Consider the following 21033-nt stretch of genomic DNA (forward strand, 5'->3'; position numbering starts at 1 on the left):
TATACCTGCTTTCTGTATTCTATTCATATTTCTTTCAATATAATTATTTCTCAGTGTACAATACTCATTTTGGCCCAAATCTTTTTCATATTGTCCATAGTCAGTTTCTTATATAGTCTACCTCCTATTAAGCTAACTTAAATCTACTGAGCTCAGATGCTAAACTAAGGAACGAGGCAATGCAGCAGCACATAAAACAATTAATATAAACAGCAATAAAAAAAATGGAAAATCGCAAAGCAAGCTACAGTAAATCTAAATTACCAAGCAATTCAACATTACAACTCATATGAGGCAATGCACAGCAAACAAAAAAAATAAATCTGGCTTAGCAGAGTAACACAAATTAAAGTTCAGTAGCACTATGCCTGGCAAACAGCAGCTTATATCTAAACATGACATAGCTCAAGCAGAAAAAATAGTACACTAAAGATAACAATGCAGATAAGGGAAATGTATAATCACATCTTAATGTCTAAGTAATTAAAGTGGTGCACCACAACAACTTATTGTAAAAAAAATATTACCATGTACTTGAAAAGAAAATTATGTGTCCAGTTACTGTTACTAGTCCCTTCTTATTGTTCCTTCCTTTCCAAGTGCTCCTTTTTTAAAGAATGTGGATTACAAAATTATTATTTAATAGATCTGTTGACAGAAAGTGTTCACATTAGCAAATGCATTTTATTTTATAAAAGCAATGCTGCAACACAGCTGGAAACCAGATATCAAGTGAAATAAGCAACTACGAAAAGCAAAGCATAAAAATATAATTCAATAGTCATGTGACATTTCATAAGTCAGTAGCTCCCAACTCTCGTAGAAAGACACTTGTCATTATAATGGCCTCCCCTTTTTTTTTTTTCTACCTGTGCCGCTGAAAGGCTAATGGCTTTTTTTCGGGCGGCTGTCGCCCAGGTGGGTGCCCGCGACGCATTACGTGCAGGTGGTCACTTAACTTTCTTACGGAAATATTTACGACAGCAGTTTCCGCTACAGTGACAGTCTCACATAAAAATATTTCACAGGTCAAGAATTAGCATTGCAAATCTGTAGAAACAAAACCCTATAAATATAACAGTGTCCAAAAAATTTTCGCCAGCATTGTGATACATTCACTCATATACACACATTTCATAACTCTTAAAGTACGATTCTTGGTTTCCAACAACCTTTTTTACAAATCAGAGTCCCTAATCACTACTCATTATTCCTTACCTTATTCGTCGACACTTCTTCAGTATTTCATCATAAGAAATACGTAGCATAATCAAACTCCTCATATACGGTATCATCATCTTATTAATCATAAACATACCTCAACAGTATAATACACATCGTCGTCGTAATAATATCATAACATCTTAGTCAACTCTCAAAATCGTCGTAGCTTCCTCCAATAATTTCAAAACCTAAAAAAAATTCTCTGCTCATTTCAATAGTGTCATCTTCCTCAAACGTACTTTAAAATCATGCTCCCTTACCAAATACATCATTCAAAGCTCTCATAGTATCACAATGATTCCGAAAAAATATGAACAGTTTACAAAGTACAGACAAAATACAGTTTCATAAGTATGAAGTTACCCAACTGTGTATTGCGTAAACATGTGTCACTGATGTAGTAAAAAAATGTTTATCTCTCAGTTAAATGATCAGATAGCTGTGTAATTTGTGTGTTAGAGAAATATGGTACCGATGTGTAAAGTTGTATAAGCAAATACCATATTAGCTAGGGTTCCTTGTGGTTGCCACACACATGGTACACAAAGTAAGCGTGTACCCCCCTGAGGATTAATGTAATTATACCCTCAGGTGTTACAGATTACAGCAATGGAATGAAATGTATCACGGAAAACTTTCTTTGTAATTCAAAAATCTTTAAAAATAAATGTTTTAAGTACAAAATTAATCACTGAAATGCGTGTCCTGTAGAGCTAAATGTGCATCTTGTTGTAAGATAATCTCTGTGGAAGTGTCGTAGTTATTTTCCTCCGAAAGCTAAGTTCTGCAGAAGCCAATGTACTTACCTCATGATAAACAAAAGTGAAATGCTTTGCGTAGAGATATCTTAGTTATTACACTTATTGTTGTGATGATGAAAGTACTGTGCTGTAACGTATTGTTGTGCTATGGAAAAGGCTGTCTCCTTGTAGCTATACCACAAAAGTTACTAATAAAACATGTTTTGATTTCCAGAAGAATTCAGAAAAACTGTGCAGATATAAAACAGATACACCGCAAAAGCAACATTGTAAATTGTCACTCATTAGTAGCGTCGTGATAAAACCGTGTAGTTGTCACTTAAACTAACCACTGTGTCGTCTGGTATCTCACAGAAAGTACATTAAACCCAGAATGTATTTTCAAGTAAACCAAAATGTTGCATTAAAATCTCATTAGCAGTACCAGTATGTGTCCTAAGTATGTAAGCCTGATAGTCGTTACGTAATCGTGCAACTAACAAGCAAGAATGTACAAATACAACACTGTGTCGTCTGTTCACTATAACAATGCATTCGTAATTTCTGTTTAAAAATGTTCCCTAGGTTCTAGCCTGGATATTTAACTTCAAACATTGTTGCATGTTAACAGTTTCTTAAGTCTGACAAAGCATACTAGAAATGTGAAGTGAAAAGTTTTATGGCAAAGACAAAGTTAAAAAGCAGATTATCTTTCAATAAATGGTTTTACATGTGAAATGTGGTGTAAACCTTTACTCTTCCTAGTACGCAGAGTTTCAACTTCAACGCAATTATCGTGTGGTATACGTCGGATTCTGTATGGTCCATTGTAAACTAGAAAGAATTTGTGACTCAAGTGTTTCTTCTTATGTGACAATGAATGAGCTTTAATGAGAACTTTCTGACCAATATACAATTTCTTTGCATTTGCTTTACCTTGTAGTTTTCTCCTTTTGTCTGCTGCAGATTTTATATTTTTAAGAGCCAAATCAATTATGTCTTTGTGTCGAAGTTTACGTGTATTCGGGAAAGGTACAATCTCTCTGATTCTGTTCGGTGGTTCTTCATTCTTCAGTACAAGAGTAGGTGGTAAAGCAGTGGAATCATGAGGCATTTCATTCAGCACGTTTTGAAATAAGTGTAAATATCTGTCCCAATGCTGATGCTTTCTGTGACAATAAAGCCTGCAAAGCTTATTGATTTCTTCCATAATCCGTTCGGAGGGGTTACAATGTGGTGAGTACAATGAAATAAAAACAGGTTTGATTTTATGGTTGCGAAGCATGCGTGACCAAACAGCAGATCTAAATTGCGGTCCGTTATCTGAAATGACTTTAGCAACGTGGCCAACTTCACGTAAGAAATTTTTAACAAAGGCGTTGGATACAGACCGTCCAGTGGCTTTACGTAACGGTGTGAAAGAAACAAATTTTGAAGTAAGTTCAACAGCGACTAGAACGTACGAAAATCCATTAGATGTTCTGACAAGCGGTCCCAAGAGATCAACAGCAGCAAATTCTTTTAATTTAGAAGGAATGATAGGAAACAACGGAGCACGATGTGAGACAGTAGATGGTTTCGCCTTTTGACAAAGTTTACAAATAGACAAGACTCTTCGAATTCTCTTTTCCATATTGTTAAAATAACAAGTCGTTCGAAGAATATGATAACATTTTCGTGGACCAAAATGTCCGTAGCTGAAATGAATGTACCAAATGAGCTTATTAACAAAATCGTCTGGAATGCAAAGTACCCATAGCTTGTCATCAACAGTGCAGCGTTTGAACAGTATGTTGTTTCTAACCAGATAATAATGCCGAATCTGTGTGTGTGTCTTTTCATGCCATTTGCTCTTGATGTCTTTCCAAATCGGATCTTTATCTTGTTCATGAGCAATGTCCTTTAAGGATGTGGTGATGAAGTTTTCAAAGGCGACTTTCTGAATGTAAAGAATACTGAAATTTTTCTCGAGGTTGCCTTCTGTGGTACTTTTCTCAAGCCCAGCCGGTGCGCGTGACAGTGCGTCCGCAACAATGTTCTCCTTGCCGGGAATGTAGACTATTGTGAAGCGGAATTCTTGCAGAAACAATGCCCAACGTTTTAACCTGTCATGATTTAATTTTGAAGACATAAGAAATTGTAATGCACGATGATCACTGTATACTTTTACGTGCTTACCAGAAAGAAAGAAACGGAATTTGTTAAATGCCCAAACGATAGCTAAAGCTTCTAATTCAGTAACGGAATAATTTTTTTCCGATTTTGTTAGCACTCGGCTAGCAAAAGCAATGGTTTTCTGAATGGTAGTGCCATTTTCTATGGCTTCTTGAAATAAATGGGCACCAAGACCGACTTTAGAAGAATCCGTGCTAAGGCAGAAATCTTGTGACAGATCTGGATGAGCTAAGATTGGCGCGTGAAGTAACGCTTCTTTCAAAGAATTGAATTCCAACTGTGCTTGTTCGTCCCAGTTCCAAATAGTATTTTTTCCAGTGAGAGCACAAAGTTTTGGTGTAACAAGAATTTGCATATTCAGAAAACGACGGTAAAAATTTACGAGACCTAGAAAACTGCGGACTTGTCTTTTTGTGGATGGAACTGGAATGGCTCTGATTGCTTCTAACTTTTCAGGATCCGGTTGAATCCCTTCAGAAGAAATAATATGTCCCAAAAACTTCACCTTTGTCCTACCGAATTCAGACTTTTCCAAGTTAACTGTAATTCCAGATTCTGCAAAAATACGTAACAAACTGTTGAGGATGCGACTATGTTGTTCCCATGAAGCTTCTGCTATCAGAATATCGTCCACATATAAGGTGATGTGACGTTTTAAGAACTCAGGTAATATGGAATTTAACCCACGAATGAATGCTGCCGAAGAAATGTTCAAACCAAAAGGAAGTTTCCGAAACTGATAACAAACGCCGAAACAAAGGAAAGCTGTGTATTTTCTACATTCTGGATGAAGTTCGATCTGATAAAAGCTGGATCTGAGATCAATGGAAGACAACACTTTTACACCATTAAAATTTTGAAGAAGTTCTTCTAACGTTTGCGGCCTGTCTGTTTGAGGAATAATGATAGTATTGATTTGTCTCGAATCTAAGACAAGCCTGATCGATCCATTTTTCTTCTCAACAACATGTAATGGATTGTTGTATGAGCTTACTGCAGGCTCAATAATGCCCTCATTAAGCATAGATTGTATTTCTGTTCTAACACGGTCCCTATAATGCGCCGGAATTACGTATGGTCTAACACAAAATTTAGTATGCTCACGAACACGAAATTGGTATGGAAATCCCTTGATTGTTCCTGTTTTGTGAGTAAAAACTGTGCAATGTGCTTGTAAAATCTCAAAAAGGTCCTGCCTATCAGTGTCATTACAATTCTCAATTGTTTGAATTTTATTCTGAATTAACTTATTAGTGTCAAATGCGCCGTCGATATCATCCCTGTCAGTACTTGCAGAGTGATTGTTAGTGTCTAGTTCCGTAGAAAAGTCCGAACTGTTGTCTAACAGAAGGTAAAGCCGATTAATTTCCTCATCATGGTTTGAGAGCCAATCTTCAAATTTCAAAGCTATTGACTTACCTTCTTTCTCTAAACTTATTTCAGCATCGTGAAAGTTTAAGATTGCTTTGTATTCATTCAAAAAGTCTACTCCCAATATAATTTCCGTCGACAATAATGGAACAATGAGAAAGTTCATAGAGAAGCTGTGGCTTTGACAAAAGCATTCTAAAATGGTTTGTTGGCGTACATCTACACTTTTTCCAAAGATTGCACCTTGTAATTTAATCTTACGTAACGGAAGTGTGGGGCAATCGTTCGATTTGTTGCATTTGCTAAAGGCTGTTTCACTGATTACTGAAATGGGACTGCCAGAGTCAAGTACTGCCGTAAATTTTACGTCATTTACAGTAATGTGAATCACAGGATATGCAATGTTGTTATGTTTTACGTCGTGTTCCTGGAGTAAGATGTCCCTAATGTCTTCCATTTTTACGTAATTACTAGCTACGGCAGATGCGTCGTTAGTGTCATAAGAACGTTTTGTGGCTGCCAGCGGTGTGAGTCATTGCCTATTGTCTCTTTGTTGGCGCGCGTCGTTATTGGGATTTGGAGACCTAACTTCTACAAATTCACCTCCTCGAGAGGGCCCTGCTCTGTTTGAATCCCGCCAGTTCTGATGCAATTCAGGTCTGTCGTTACGATCACATCGTCTGTCGTCATGTCGGTAGTTCCTGTAGTTTCTTTCTTGTCGGTTAAGTGGTGGAGAATTTCTCCCTGAATCGTAACTGCGCGCTGAACTGTTGCGTCTGAAGTTATTCTGTCTCCCTTGATAATAATTATTTTGGTTCCCATATTGTCTGTTTCTCTGATTGTCTCTGTGATAGTCACTACCGCGGAGAGGTGATCTTTCCCTGTAATTATTACTACTCTGCCAACGGTTGTCGTACGGGTGGTGTCTATTTTGGTCACGATTTGCGTTGTAAGAATAGACCAGTCATGTCCGGTTATTGTTTCTGTCGTCTGGGCTGTATGGGTTTGACAGGTACTGATTCTTGTGCAACATGTCTTCAAAATATTTCACAAGACTGGAGAATTCAGATTGTTCGAAATGTTTCATCATTATGATACCATGTTTTACTCGGTCTTGTGTGGCTTGAGACCAATATGCTGAGAGGAAGGCATGGTAAAATTCTCCTTCACTGTGGCAATCGTGAATGACCGATCGCATTCTTACAGCTGGTTCATTCTCTAAGTAGCCACACATAAATTCTAATCTGTGTTCCAACGACCAGTTGGGAGGAAAACAATGAGAGAATTGATGGAGCCATGCTTGTGGATGAATGTCGTTGCCAGAATTCTTAAATGTTTTGAATTTACGTGTAGTAATGAACAGCTTATAGGCAAAATCGTCATGTCGGCGAGTCGCATATCGGTCATTGTTAGGTCGTGTCGGCCGTTCCATCTCAAAATTCGGTGAACATTGCCAATTTCTTTCATAACTTCCGAAATGCCCTGTGTTATTATTTTGCGGCTTTTCCGTGTTTCTAAGTCCCTCTTCCCGTGTTGGAGCGCGAGTGTCCTCTGAAATACGTAATTCTTGTATTACCTGTGTCAGCTGATCTTGTACTTCCCGGATTTCTCTTTGGTGTTGTGTATTAATTTGATTCTGATTTTGTTTGAATTTTCTTATTTGTTCATACTCTTCTGTGTCAGTGAAGGCTACGGGTCTTGTGTCATTCAGATCATCATCTACCTTTGTAGATAAGTTAGTGACCTGATCCGAAAGTTTGGCTACTTTCTCCGATAGTGAACACATTTCCTCAGTGTGTTTTTCTGAACCAAGTTTCAGAGTGTCCATTTGTGTTGAAATCGAATCTACTGTGTCCTTTAAGTTTTCCTGAGTTTTTGCAAGTTGCGTAACCGAATCGGTAGATGCAACTGAGTCAATTTTAGCCCACAAGGTCTCATGATTTTCATGAACAATGGTTTGCAGTTCTTTTATGGCTGCTTCGTGATTCTGCAATGCATTTTCATGCCGCGAAAAAATAGGTTGAAAATGCTCACAAATTTGTGTTTTTACGTCATTACAGACTTTTTGACATTTCGATTCAATGTTATGTAACTCAGTAGTTAAATCTTCACGTGTTTGTTCAAGTGTTTGTTCCAATGAGTCTAACTTTTTAAGATTTTGTTCCACTGTGTCTAACTTTTGAAGCTTTTGCTGTGTTTGTCTCTGATTTTGTTCTATTGTGTCTAACTTTTGAAGCTTTTGCTGTGTTTGTCTCTGATTTTGTTCCATTGTGTCTAACTGTTGCTGTGTTTGTCTCTGATGTTGTTCCATTGTGTCTAACTTTTCAAGCTTTTGTCCCATTTGTTGCATTAATTGTAATAACAATGCACTGGTGTCTGAAACATGTTCCTCAGTGCTTTTCGGCAGTGAATTTGCACCGGAAACATTCACATTTTGACAAGCAGAAAATGTGTCTTGACTTATTTGAGAAAACGGTGAGGATCCAAAACCTGAATCTACAGTATTTGCGAGATCGTGTCGTGTCATTTCGGCTTCCTGAGGCGAGCTATTGCCGACCGATCGATCGATAATGCTTCCCTCTTCACTAATTGTTTCACTGTCCACGCCATTGTTTGACGCCCGCTCCATTTCCCTGTGCACAGTTACCAAATTACTACTTTGAACATTAGTAAATTCATTACTCGGTGGCGCTGATAAGCTACGCTCGTCGTCACTATTATTTCTCAGTTTAGTTTGGAGCCTAGTGTTACGTTTTTCACACGCCATAATTGTCACAATATATCACACGATAACACAGAAAAGCACAATTTGAAGTGCAAAAATAGGAGAACACATTAACATAGCACTGAAAATAATATGTAGTTAATTGCAAGCGTAGCTGCGAAATACTTGGTGCAAATCTACATGCATGCCACAACTGTTTTACTGTACAACAATGAAAGGCTACAACTACAAAGGAGATTCTCTCTACAATTACGCGCTAGCAATAAACAAAAGCTACACTAAATACACAAACTACAAGAAAAAATCAGAAGATTCCAGTGAGGTATCCTAGGCTAAGGGTCGACATATGAAACGTCCCCTTTGAACAATTTATACAAGACTGTGCTTAACCTGACACACAATATTTTGTTAGCGCAACGCAATCTGACTTTCAAAATTCCCTACAAAAGAATGGCCCTGACTAACATTAAACTATACCTTTCACAAATCACTTACCTCACAAAGATCTTCGCTGCTCAAGCTATTGCAATACAGCGAGCGCCACTACTGCCAGCTAAATAAAAGATTCAAACTATGGAAGGCACTAACTACTGATAGGGATAGTTAGCAAATGAAAGATATTAATAGAGAACAAACAATGTATTTACCTTGATATCATCATATATAAATATAGCAGTTCATGACAAATTTCAAAACTCCGCCATCTCTCTCCCCACATCCACCACTGTTGGCGGCTCACCTCCAACTGCGCAACGCTACGCGCTGTTCACATCCAGCTGCCGCTGCCCAACACTACAATGGCGAGTATTACAACAATGCAAAGCAGCCACAGACTGCACACAGCACAGCCAGTGATTTTCATACAGAGGTGGCATTGCCAATAAAAAAACCTAAACAGCCTACTTACAAAACCTGAAAGGAATTATTGCTTTCAGTAACGCACGTCCTTCTCATTCAGTTTCCGATCGAACACTGCGAAGCAATCTGCGTGTAATGGACATTTGGGGTCGGATACCTTACCAAGGATCATCACTGACAGCCTTCAATGAATCAATGAACCTAACACAGAAGGTGAAACTTTCGGGAAGATGAAACTCCTATTTTACTTTCCAAATCGTACAGTTCTCCTGTATTCCTTGAAGGCCTAAAACTCCAAGAAGAAAAGATATTGCGGAGAAATGGTTTAGCCACAGCCTAGGGGATTGTTTGCAGAAGTAGGTCAGTGGAGCACTTCCCCGCGAAAGGCCAAGGTCCCGTTTTCGCTTGCCGAAAATTTTTCGCAGAGTTAGGTCAACTGAGCACTTTCCCGCGATAGGTCAAGGCACCATTTTCGCGTGCCGAAAATTAAGACCTGCGATATAATTCTTTGAAGGACGGTGGTGCTTAAGAAACAGCCTAACTGAAATTTACAGCACGTTTCACTTAGGCCGTGCGTTAAGGCATCTTTTCATCTTCTAAAAATATTTCAACCCTTGGAGGATATACATCACAGTCCTTAATTCACGGTAAGTGGAAACGGTGAGCCACAGCCGGTGCGCGATGCGCTGCTTTCGCTTAAACATCGTCGTCGCTACTGTGTTATGAGTATCCAGATCTCTTACATTAAGCATACTTCTACTTACTGGATGTAATACCCAATCATTCCCTCGTACGGTGCCTAGCACAAATGTCAAAAGTGGACCACTTCTTATCGATTTTTGCTTCTGAGTTAGATATTCCAACGAGTATTCTGAAGACCGTATCGACTACCGCATTATTTCTTCTACTTTGTGTATTGTTTATTTGAAATTAGTTTTCCTCTAATATTAACGCTTCTGCGATTAATTGACAGTTCTGTAGAAATAATAGCACTTTATAGACTTTGTAGACCATTTCTTTCCTACTTATCAAAAAGCACTGAAGCCGTTGAGACTCCTAGCCTCTTTTACCACAATTTATAATTGTTTCTTGAATTAATCAACGTTCTACAGTCAAACATTACTGTACAATATACCTTATGTTGCCTGTTCTATAACAATTCGTCTTCCAGCCCATAAGCTGACCAATTAGTATTTTTGTCGAAGTGTTCATAAAAACAGTATGAGTTAGTTTAATAGCGTAACACTGACTATAATTTTTCTTGTATTGGCATTTGAGTATTCCCCATACAGCCATCTACGTAATTAAATCATAATGATATACAATTGGTGTAGATATAAAAGCAAATTCATAAAAAACAAACACTAATTATGATGCATAACACAAAGGTAATAGCGTCTTGAAGTAACTTACTGAAATTACACAAAGTTATTTAGTTTATGCGAGCTGTGAAGTCTGTGGTTGCCAGTATTGTTGACACAGATGGTTCAAATGGTTCAAATGGCTCTGAGCACTACGCGACTTAACTTCTGAGGTCATCAGTCGCCTAGAACTTAGAACTAATTAAACCTAACTAACCTAAGGATATCACACACAACCATGCCCGAGGCAGGATTCGAACCTGCGACCGTAGCGGACGCTCGGTTCCAGACTGTAGCGCCCAGAACCGCACGGCCACTCTGGCCGACTGTTGACACAGATGTCTGTAGCTGTATTTATTGCTCACAACATTCCTTAGCAACATTGATGTGAGATCCCACCGGTTGATGCATCCAGAAAATCTAGATTTGTGTCTTCCACTTTACCATAGTCACAAAGTGAAGATCGTGCTGTGCATATCGACAGTGGTCTGACTCCAGCCGCGCGATGACAACTGCAGATTTCCGTGGCCACTTAAGACCATGGCACCAAGGCTTGGTTGGTAGCATTGGTGTTATTTGCGTGTTGTATTTTCCTTTAGTTGCCTGGGAAGCTTGTAATTCTTTGGCCCATTCAGACAGAATCATCTCCTTGTAAATTGGTAATGGATCCACCTCTGGAATGTGATCTGACGTCACTGCCTCCTTAGCAAGAGTGGCACTGATATCGTTGGCCAGGTCGCTGATGTGCGCTCTAGCATACGGAGATCCTGCGACCGTTCAGTTCCAGTTGTTTTACGAATGCTATTATCGCGTGAGCTATCTAGCGGATTTTATGCTCTCGACGATGGCCTATACTTAACTATATTACAGCGGCTGGTCCCGGCGGAGGTTCGAGTCCTCCCTCGGGCATGGGTGTGTGTGTTTGTTCTTAGGTTAATTTAGGTTAAGTAGTGTGTAAGCTTAGGGACTGATGACCTCAGCAGTTAAGTCACATAAGATTCCACACAAATTTAAATTTAACTATGTTACATTCTGCCCCATCTTTTTTCTGTCGAAATACACGGCTCCAATTTCCCGGTAAGATCTCTCGCTGCGGGCATTTTCGGCATCTGCCCAAATGCAAACTTGCGATAAGAACTGCTCGAATCAAGAAAAGCCTTTTACTTGCCTTTTGTTCTTCAGATGCAGAAAGTCTTGTATTGCTTTTAGGTGCTCTGAATTCCAACGAATATATCTCAGAAATCAGATGTTCTAAAAATTTCATTTCCAACTGCCTGAAGATAGATTTAAGCCAGTTCGTCGTAACGTCGTACAGAGTTACTTCAGATCTCAGTTCTCCTTCTACGTTGTCGAACAACTTCCGAGTGAATGTCCATATTGGAATATATATCACCGACGTAAGCACATCGAGTTTCGAGAGAACGTGAATGCAGGCGACCTCCTGTACTCATACCAAAAGCCCTCTACTACAAGTATGTTGTAGCAAATTTTACTTTCTTCGAATTTCTTCAGGAACTCTTTCTTCTCTTATTATTAAGGGACGCTTAAAAGAACTACACAGATCGCCTGAAAAGCTGCAAGGCGAATAGCGATCATTGTTGGCAGACAGGTAGAAATACGAAATGATTACGCTTTCAACTTTTAAAGGCAAATATTTACTGTGCGACACAACTACAAAACGTACTTGTTAGAATGCGGTCTAGCCCATACGGTTGTGAATAGAAGCACACAGACGTCACGTGGCGTGCGGTTGAACAGATCTCGGATGTTATCTTGTGACATTCCAACCTTTCCGCTTCCACCTGAGCGCGCAGTTCCCGCAGATTGGTGGGTGGTGGTGGAGTCTTGATAACACGTTCCATGGCACACCGCACATTCTCAATCAGGGAGAGATCCTACGACGCGTGTGGTCCAGGCAGAGAACCCACAGCTGCAAGGCACGCCCTGGAGGTGGCAGCGGTATGAGGACGAGCATTTCTTGAGATAGAGCATGGGCATTCACGAACGGCAGCCACCGATTGCAGGACCTCCTCTACATACCACACGGCTGTCACGGAGCACATTAGGAACACTAACGGCGCACAGGCACCATACGACATCGCTACCCACACCATCACACCAGGCTGCTGGGACGTGTGATGGGAGACTGCAAACTGCTCTTCGTGGCGCTCTCCACTGCGCCTCCAGACACGGACCCTCGGTCGTCGCCTCCAAGGCAGAAGAGGGACTCCTCATTAAAGATGGCTCGCTGCCATTGTACAGAGCCCATATCCGCCTACCGGCGTCGACACCGTGGGAATCGGGCGCAACGTTGCAGGAGTCTGAGTGGCATGCGTCGTAACAGTCCACGCGCGGCGAGCCCTGCATCATGCAACCCCTTGCCAATGGTGCTAGTACCTGAGGGATGTTGCATAAAATGCACGACAGCATGATGAATGGCCCCTATCGTTGCCGCGGAATCTGTTTGTGCGTGGCAGACAATCCTCGGTCGTCCCTCACTGTGGTGCCTGTCGGCCGTACAGATTCTACACTCATGCTCATAAATTAAGGATAATTGCAGAATATGGTGCCACACAACGTAGCACTGCACAAAACTGGCGCTAATATCATAGGCACATAGGGAGCTCACACGACACAGATCTGTAAGTCCACGGTATTGGTGATAATTTGAGAAAACCGTCCCGAAACATATGTGCTACAAAACGCCACTGTTTCCTGCGCATGTACCCCGACGTCAGTATGGGATATGATCACCATGCACACGTACACAGGCCGCACAACGGGTTGACATACTCTGGATCAGGTGGTCGAGCAGCTGCTGGGGTATAGCCTCCCATTCTTCCACCAGTGCCTGTCGGAGCTCCTGAAGTGTCATAGAAGTTTGAAGACGTGAAGCGATACGTCGACTGAGAGCATCCCAGACGTTCTCGATGGGGTTTAGGTCTGGAGAACAGGCAGGCCACCCCATTCGCCTGATATCTGCTCCACGATGGCAGTTCCTGCGTTATCATCCATAACGAGCAAGGTGGGACCCACTGCACCCCTGAAAAGGTGGACCTACTGGTGCAAAATGACGTCCCGATACACCTGACCTGTTAAAGTTCCTCTGTCAAAGACATGCACGGGTGTACGTGCACCAATTATAATCCCACCCCACACCATCAAACCACGACCTCTATACAGGTCCCTTTCAAGGACATTAAGGGGTTGGTATCTGGTTCCTGGTTCACGCCAGATGAAAACCCGGCGAGAATGCCTGTTCAGACTGTACGTGGACTCTTCCATTATTTATTTATTTTTTTTATTTATTGTTCCGTGGGACCAAATTAAGGAGAAGTCTCCATGGTCATGGAACGAGTCAATACATGAAATTATAACACGATATTAGAAACAGATAAAATGAAATATAAAAAAACATATTCAGATGACAAGTCGTAAGTTTAAATGAAGAAAATCAACAATGTAACACTGGAATTTGCTTAATTTTTTAGCTCTTCCAGGAGCTCCTCGATAGAATAGAAGGAGTGAGCCATGAGGAAACTCTTCAGTTTAGACTTAAAAGAGTTTGGGCTACTGCTAAGATTTTTGAGTTCTTGTTGTAGCTTATTGAAAATCGATGCAGCAGAATACTGCAATCCTTTATGCACAAGAGTCAAGGAAGTGCATTCTACATGCAGATTTGATTTCTGCCTAGTATTAACTGAGTGAAATCTGCTAACTCTTGGGAATAGGCTAATATTGCTAACAACAAACGACATTAAAGAAAATATATACTGTGAGGGCAATGTCAGAATTCCTAGATTTTTGAATAGGGGTCGACAAGACGTTCTCGAACTTACACCACATATAGATCGAACAGCCCGTTTTTGAGCCAAAAATACCCTTTTTGAATCAGAAGAATTACCCCAAAATATAATACCATACGACATAAGCGTATGAAAATATGCGAAGTATTCTACTTTTCGTGTTAAAGTGTCACTTATTTCAGATACTGTTCTAATGGTAAATAAAGCAGCATTTAGCTTCTGAACAAGATCCTGGACATGGGCTTTCCACAACAGTTTACTATCTATCCGAACGCCTAGGAACTTGAACTGTTCCGTCTCGCTTATAATATGCCTATTCTGTCTGATCAAAATATCGGTTCTTGTTGAATTGTGAGTTAGAAACTGTAAAAACTGAGTCTTACTGTGATTTAGCATCAAATTATTTTCCACAAGCCACGAACTTATTTCATGAACTACATTATTTGTTACTGCTTCAATATTACACACAAGATCCTTCACTATAAAGCTGGTGTCATCAGCAAACAGAAATATTTTTGAATCACCTGTAATACTAGAAGGCATATCATTTATATAAATAAGAAACGGCAGTGGCTCCAGCACCGACCCTTGGGGAACGCCCCACTTAACAGTGCCCCATTGGGACTGAACATCACTACCACTCTCAATATTGCGGAGAATTACCCTCTGCTTTCTGTTCTTAAAGTAAGAGGCGAACCAATTGTAAGCTACTCCCCTTACTCCATAATGGTCCAACTTCTGCAGTAATATTTTGTGGTCAACACAGTCAGAAGCCTTCGTTAAATCAAAGAAAACACCTAGCGTTCGCAATCTTTTATTCAATCCGTCCAAAACCTCACAGAGAAAAGAGAATATAGCATTTTCAGTTGTTAAGCCATTTCTAAAACCAAACTGAACATTTGACAGCAAATTATGTGAATTTAAATGCTCCAGTAACCTTGTATATACAACCTTCTCGATAACTTTAGCAAACACCGATGGCATAGAAATAGGTCTAAAATTGTCAACATTATCAATGTCTCCCTTTTTATAAAGTGGCTTCACTACCGAGTACTTTAATCGGTCAGGAAACCGACCACTCCTAAAGGAAAAGTTACAGATATGGCTGAGAACTGGGCTAACATACATAGAACAATACTTCAGTATTCTGCTAGATACCCCGTCATATCCATGAGAGTTCTTGGTCTTTAGTGATTTAATTATTAACTCAATCTCCCTCTTGTCAGTATCATGGAGGAGCATTTCAGGTAACAGTCTCGGAACCCTTTTTCTAAGAGCGCTATATGATTCCCTGTTGGGACTAGGTTTCTATTTAGTTCACCTGCTATATTCAGAAAGTGATTATTAAATACTGGACATATATGCGACTTATCAGTAACACGGACATTCCCACTACGCACTGATTCTATATCCTCGACCTGTCTCTGCAGCACAGCAACTTCCTTTACGACTGACCATATGGTTTTAATTTTATCCTGAGACTTAGCTATTCTATCTGCATACCACATACTTTTCGCCTTCCTAATAACATTTTTAAGCACCTTACAGTACTGTTTGTAATGGGCTGCTGCATTTAGATTTTGACTGTTTCTAACGTTTTGATATAATTGCCACTTTGTTCTACAAGATATTCTTATCCCTCTAGTCAGCCACCCAGGCTGCCTGTTTGTGCTAGTACCCTGTTTTAAACGTTCTAACGGAAAGCAACTTTCAAAGAGCATGAGAAAAGTCTAGAGAAAAGCATTATATTTATCGTCTACTGTATCAGCGCTATAAACATCTTGCCACTCTTGTTCCTTTATAAGGTTTACAAAGGTCTCTACAGCAACTGGATCAGCTTTCCTGAACAGCTGATGACTATATTTAACACGTGTTGCAGCACAAAAATCTTTTAAAGTTAAAATTTGTGCATCATGATCTGAAAGACCATTCACCTTTTTGCTAACAGAATGCCCTTCTAGTAATGAGGAATGAACAAAAATGTTGTCTATGGTTGTTCTACTGTTCCCTTGCACTCTCGTTGGAAAGAATATGATTTGCATAAGATTATATGAATTAAAGAGGTCTACCAGCATCCTCTTCCTTGCACAATCACTTATACAATTAATATTGAAGTCACCACATATAACTAACTTTTTGTATTTCCTATAAAGTGAACCAAGAACCTCCTCTAGCTTTAACAAAAATGTTGTGAAATCTGAGTCTGGGGATCTATGAATAACAACAGTTAGAAGTTTAGCTCCGTTAAATTTAACCACACCTGCACAACATTCAAACACCTTTTCAGTGCAGTACTTTGAAACATCAATTGACTCAAATGGGATGCCGTTTTTCACATACATGGCTACTCCCCCACACCGCAAAGAGCTCCTCGAAAAGCTGCCAGCCAACCTGTATCCTGGTAAAGGAAGCCTCTGAATTATCTTGAAACGTCCCCTTTGAACAATTTTACATGACTGTGCTTAAACTGACACACAATATTTTTAGCGCAACGCAATCTGACTTTCAAAACTCCCTACTAAAGAATGGCCCTGACAAACATTAAACTATACCTTTCACAAATCACTTACCTCACAAAAATCTTCGCTGCTCAAGCTACTGCAATACAGCGAGCGCCACTACTGCCAGCTAAATAAAAGATTCAAACTACTGAAGGCACTAACTACTGATAGGGGTAGTTAGCAAATGAAAGATATTAATAGAGAGCAAACAATGTATTTACCTTAATATCATCACAAATCATAATATATATATATATCAGTTCATGACAAACTGCAAACCTCCGCCATCTCTCTCCCCACATCCACCACTGCTGGCGGCTCACCTCCAACTGCGCAACGCTACGCGCTGTTCACAGCCAGCTGCCTAACACTACAATGGCGAGTATTACAACAATGCAAAGCAGCCACAGACTGCACACAGCACAGCCAGTGATTGTCATACAGAGGTGGCGTTACCAATAAAAAACCTAAACAGCCTACTTACATAGAGAAAACATAAACAGCCTACTTACATAGCCCCCATGCTCCCCACAAAAATTTTTACAAATGGTGTTGGGCACTGGCCAATACAGATTTGACAAAAATTTTTCACAATTACAGTAACAAAGATATAAAATGCACACACTTATTAATATTATGTTGGTCAAAAGATCAAAATTTCTCACAGTCCATAAAGACAGTCCACATTGTTCATCACAGTAAAAATGCAGAGTTTTTCTCAAAGTCCAAGCAGTAAAAGAAAATGCACATAGAAGTAGTGGATTTCCATGCAGTCTTGAAGAAGTAGTGTTGACCTTCCAACGGAAAGACAGTGCTGACTCTCGACATGCAGACAGGTAATGGGCCACAACAGAGCAAACCCACAGCAGAGTCATTCGAAGTTTGGAAGAATATTGGTAGGTAGGTCATCACAGAGCAGACCCACTGGAGTCCTGGTAGAGATTGTGGTATTGGTGGGCCACCAGAGGTGCAGACCCACTGCAGTCCTTGTAGAAATAATGGCGTTGGTAGGTCATCATAGATGCAGACCCACTGTAGTCCTTGTAGAGATAATGGTATTGGTGGGCCACCAGAGGTGCAGACCCACTGTAGTCCTGGTATAGACGGCCAGCAGCCATCCGTTGCGACTGTGCAGGTGCACAATCACCATCGAAGATTCTTGCAGAGAATATAGCAAGTCCATAAACCACCACTTGTGCACTCACAAAGTTTTTGAAATTGTCCTTAGAACCAGCAATGCTGTTATCCAGTCCCTTGCTGAGTTATTAACACACGTGCAAACACTAACAGTCCCTACTTCTCACATATTGTCCACATACTATGACCAACAGAAACGTGTGCAGTGAAATGTAACTAACAAGTTAATAATGTCATGAACTGATGACAATTACAATTTTATAACATAAGAATACAATTACAAAGGTACAAAATACATCATTAAAAACATAATAATACAGATAACATTTGTAGTACAGGCTTTACAAAAGAATAGAAATAAACATATACATCAGTGTTACAAAAATAGTGACATAAGTACATACATAAAATAATGAGAATAGTTTTCGAAACATTAATTTCACACATGAACATTGAAACAGAACAGAATTGTAAACAACTTTACAAAGAAAATAACATATTATTAATGCAACTTATATTTGAGGATAACAGTATTCCTCCTCATAGTGAATATAGCTTAGTATTAGAAGAAAAAAAATTCTATGAAACAGTACACAGAGACAGGAAGAAAACAAATACACAAGGGTACACAAACATATAGTGAAATAATACAAAAGGAAAGGACAGGGTTTGTTGTACTGCAGTATTTTGCAAACAAAACTTTCTTTACGTCTTGGAGATCTCCCTTCATTCATCATTATCCCCAAAAAGTCCTATCTATATCTCTTTTCTGTATTCTAACCATATTTCTTTCAAAATACTTATGGCTCATTGTACAATACTCATTTTGGCCCAAACCGTTTTCATATAACTTCTCAATGCATTCTTTCCCTATTCTCCATAGTTAGGTTCTTATATAGTCTACCCCCTCTTAAGCTAACTTAAATCTACTGAGCTCAGATGCTAAACTAAGGAACGAGGCAATGCAGCAGCACAAAACAATTAATATAAACAGCAATGAAAAAAATGGAAAATTGCAAAGCAAGCTACAGTATAAATTAGCAAAAGTCAAATTCAATAACACTATGCCTGGCAAACAGCAGCAACTTATACCTAAACATGACATAGCGCAAGCAGAAAAAATATTACAGTAAAAACAACAATGCAGATAAGGGAAATGTGTATTCACATCTTAATATCTATGTAATTAAAGTGGTGCACCACAAGAAGTTATTCTACCAAAAAGTTACCAATTACTTGAAAAGAAAATTATGAATGCAGTTACTAGTTCCTTCTTATTGTTCTTTCCTTTCCAAGTGCTCCTTTTTTAAAGAATGTGGATCATAAAATAATTATTTAATAGATCTGTTAACAGAAAGTGTTCACATTAGCAAATGCATTTCATTTTATAAAAGCAATGCTGCAACACAGCTGGAAAACAGATGTCAAATGAAATAAGCAACTATGAAAAGCAAAGCATAAAAATATCATTCAGTAGTCATGTGACATTTCATAAGTTAGTAGCTCTCAACTCTCGTAGAAAGACCCTTGTCGTAATCAGGTGTGCAGATGTAAAAATATTTCTTGTCATTTTATTAGGCATTTCAGTAAATATCGTAAATTAAGAGCTAGTGTAATCATATGTTTTCAAGTTCGACCGTGTCGTTTTTGCGATGCTTTCTCTAAAGGGATGACAATGGCCAGGATAATGGCCTTCCCTTTCTTTTTTTTTCTTTCTTCCTGTGCTCTGAAAGGCACGCGCTAATGACTTTTTCTCCAGGCGTCTGACACAGCTGGGTGCCCGCGACGCATTACGTGCAGGTGGTCACTTAACTTTCGTACGGAAATATTTACGACAGCAATTTTCGCTAAAGTGACAGTCTCACATAAAAATACTTCACAGGTCAAGAATTAGCGTTGTAAATCTGTAGAAACAAAATCCTATGAATATAACAGTGTCCAAAAAATGTTCAGTGGCATTGTGATACATTCACACATGATTCACACATGTCATAACTCTTAAAGTACGATTCTTGGTTTCCAACATCCTTTTTCACAAGTCAAGAGTCCCTACCCACTATTCATTACTCCTTACCTCATTATACATATACATATTCGTCGACACTTCTTCAATATTTCATCGTGAGAAATACGTAGCATAATAAACATTCCTCAACAACATAATACACATCATCGTCGTAATAATATCATAAAACTTCAGTCAAATCTCAAAATCGTCGTAACTTCCTCCAATAATTTCTAAGCCTACAAAGAATTCTCTGCTCATTTAAATAATGTCATCTACCTCAAACGTACTTTAAAAATCATGAATCCATACCAAATACATCATTCAAAGCTCTCATAGTATCACAATGGTTCCAAAAAAATATGAACAGTTTCACAAAGTACAGACAAAATACAGTTTCATAAGTGTGAAGTTATCCAGCTGTGTAATTACGTAAACATCTGTCACTGATATAGTAAAAACGTTTGTCTGTCTCAGTTAAATGATCAGATAGCTGTGTAATTATGTGTTGGAGAAATATGGTACCGATGTGTAAAGTTGTATAAGCAAATACCATATTAGCTAGGGTTCCTTGTGGTTGCCACACACATGGTACACAAAGTAAGCGTGTACCCCCCTGAGGATAAATGTAATTATGCCCTCAGGTGTTACAAATTACAGCAATGGAATGAAATGTATCACGGAAAACTTTCTTTGTAATTAAAAAATCTTTAAAAATAAATGTTTCAAGTACAAAATTAATCACTCAAATACGTGTACTGTAGCGCTAAATGTGCGTCTTGTTGCAACATAATCTGTGTGGAAGTGTCGTAGTTATCGTCCTCTGAAAGCTAAGTTCTGCAGAAGTCAATGTACTTGCCTCATAATAAACAAAAGTGAAATGCTTTGCGTAGAGATATCTTAGTTATTACGCTTATTGTTGTGATGATGAAAGTACTGTGCTGTAACGTATTGTTGTGCTATGGAAAAGGCTGTCTCCTTGTAGCTATACCACAAAAGTTACTAATAAAACATGTTTTGATTTCCAGAAGAATTCAGAAAACTGTGCAGATATAAAACAGATACACCGCAAAAGCAACATTGTAAATTGTCACTCATTAGTAGCGTCGTGATAAAAATCGTGTAGCTGT

This window comes from Schistocerca serialis, chromosome 3 (assembly GCF_023864345.2).
Source record: "Schistocerca serialis cubense isolate TAMUIC-IGC-003099 chromosome 3, iqSchSeri2.2, whole genome shotgun sequence".
Taxonomy (NCBI): domain Eukaryota; kingdom Metazoa; phylum Arthropoda; class Insecta; order Orthoptera; family Acrididae; genus Schistocerca; species Schistocerca serialis.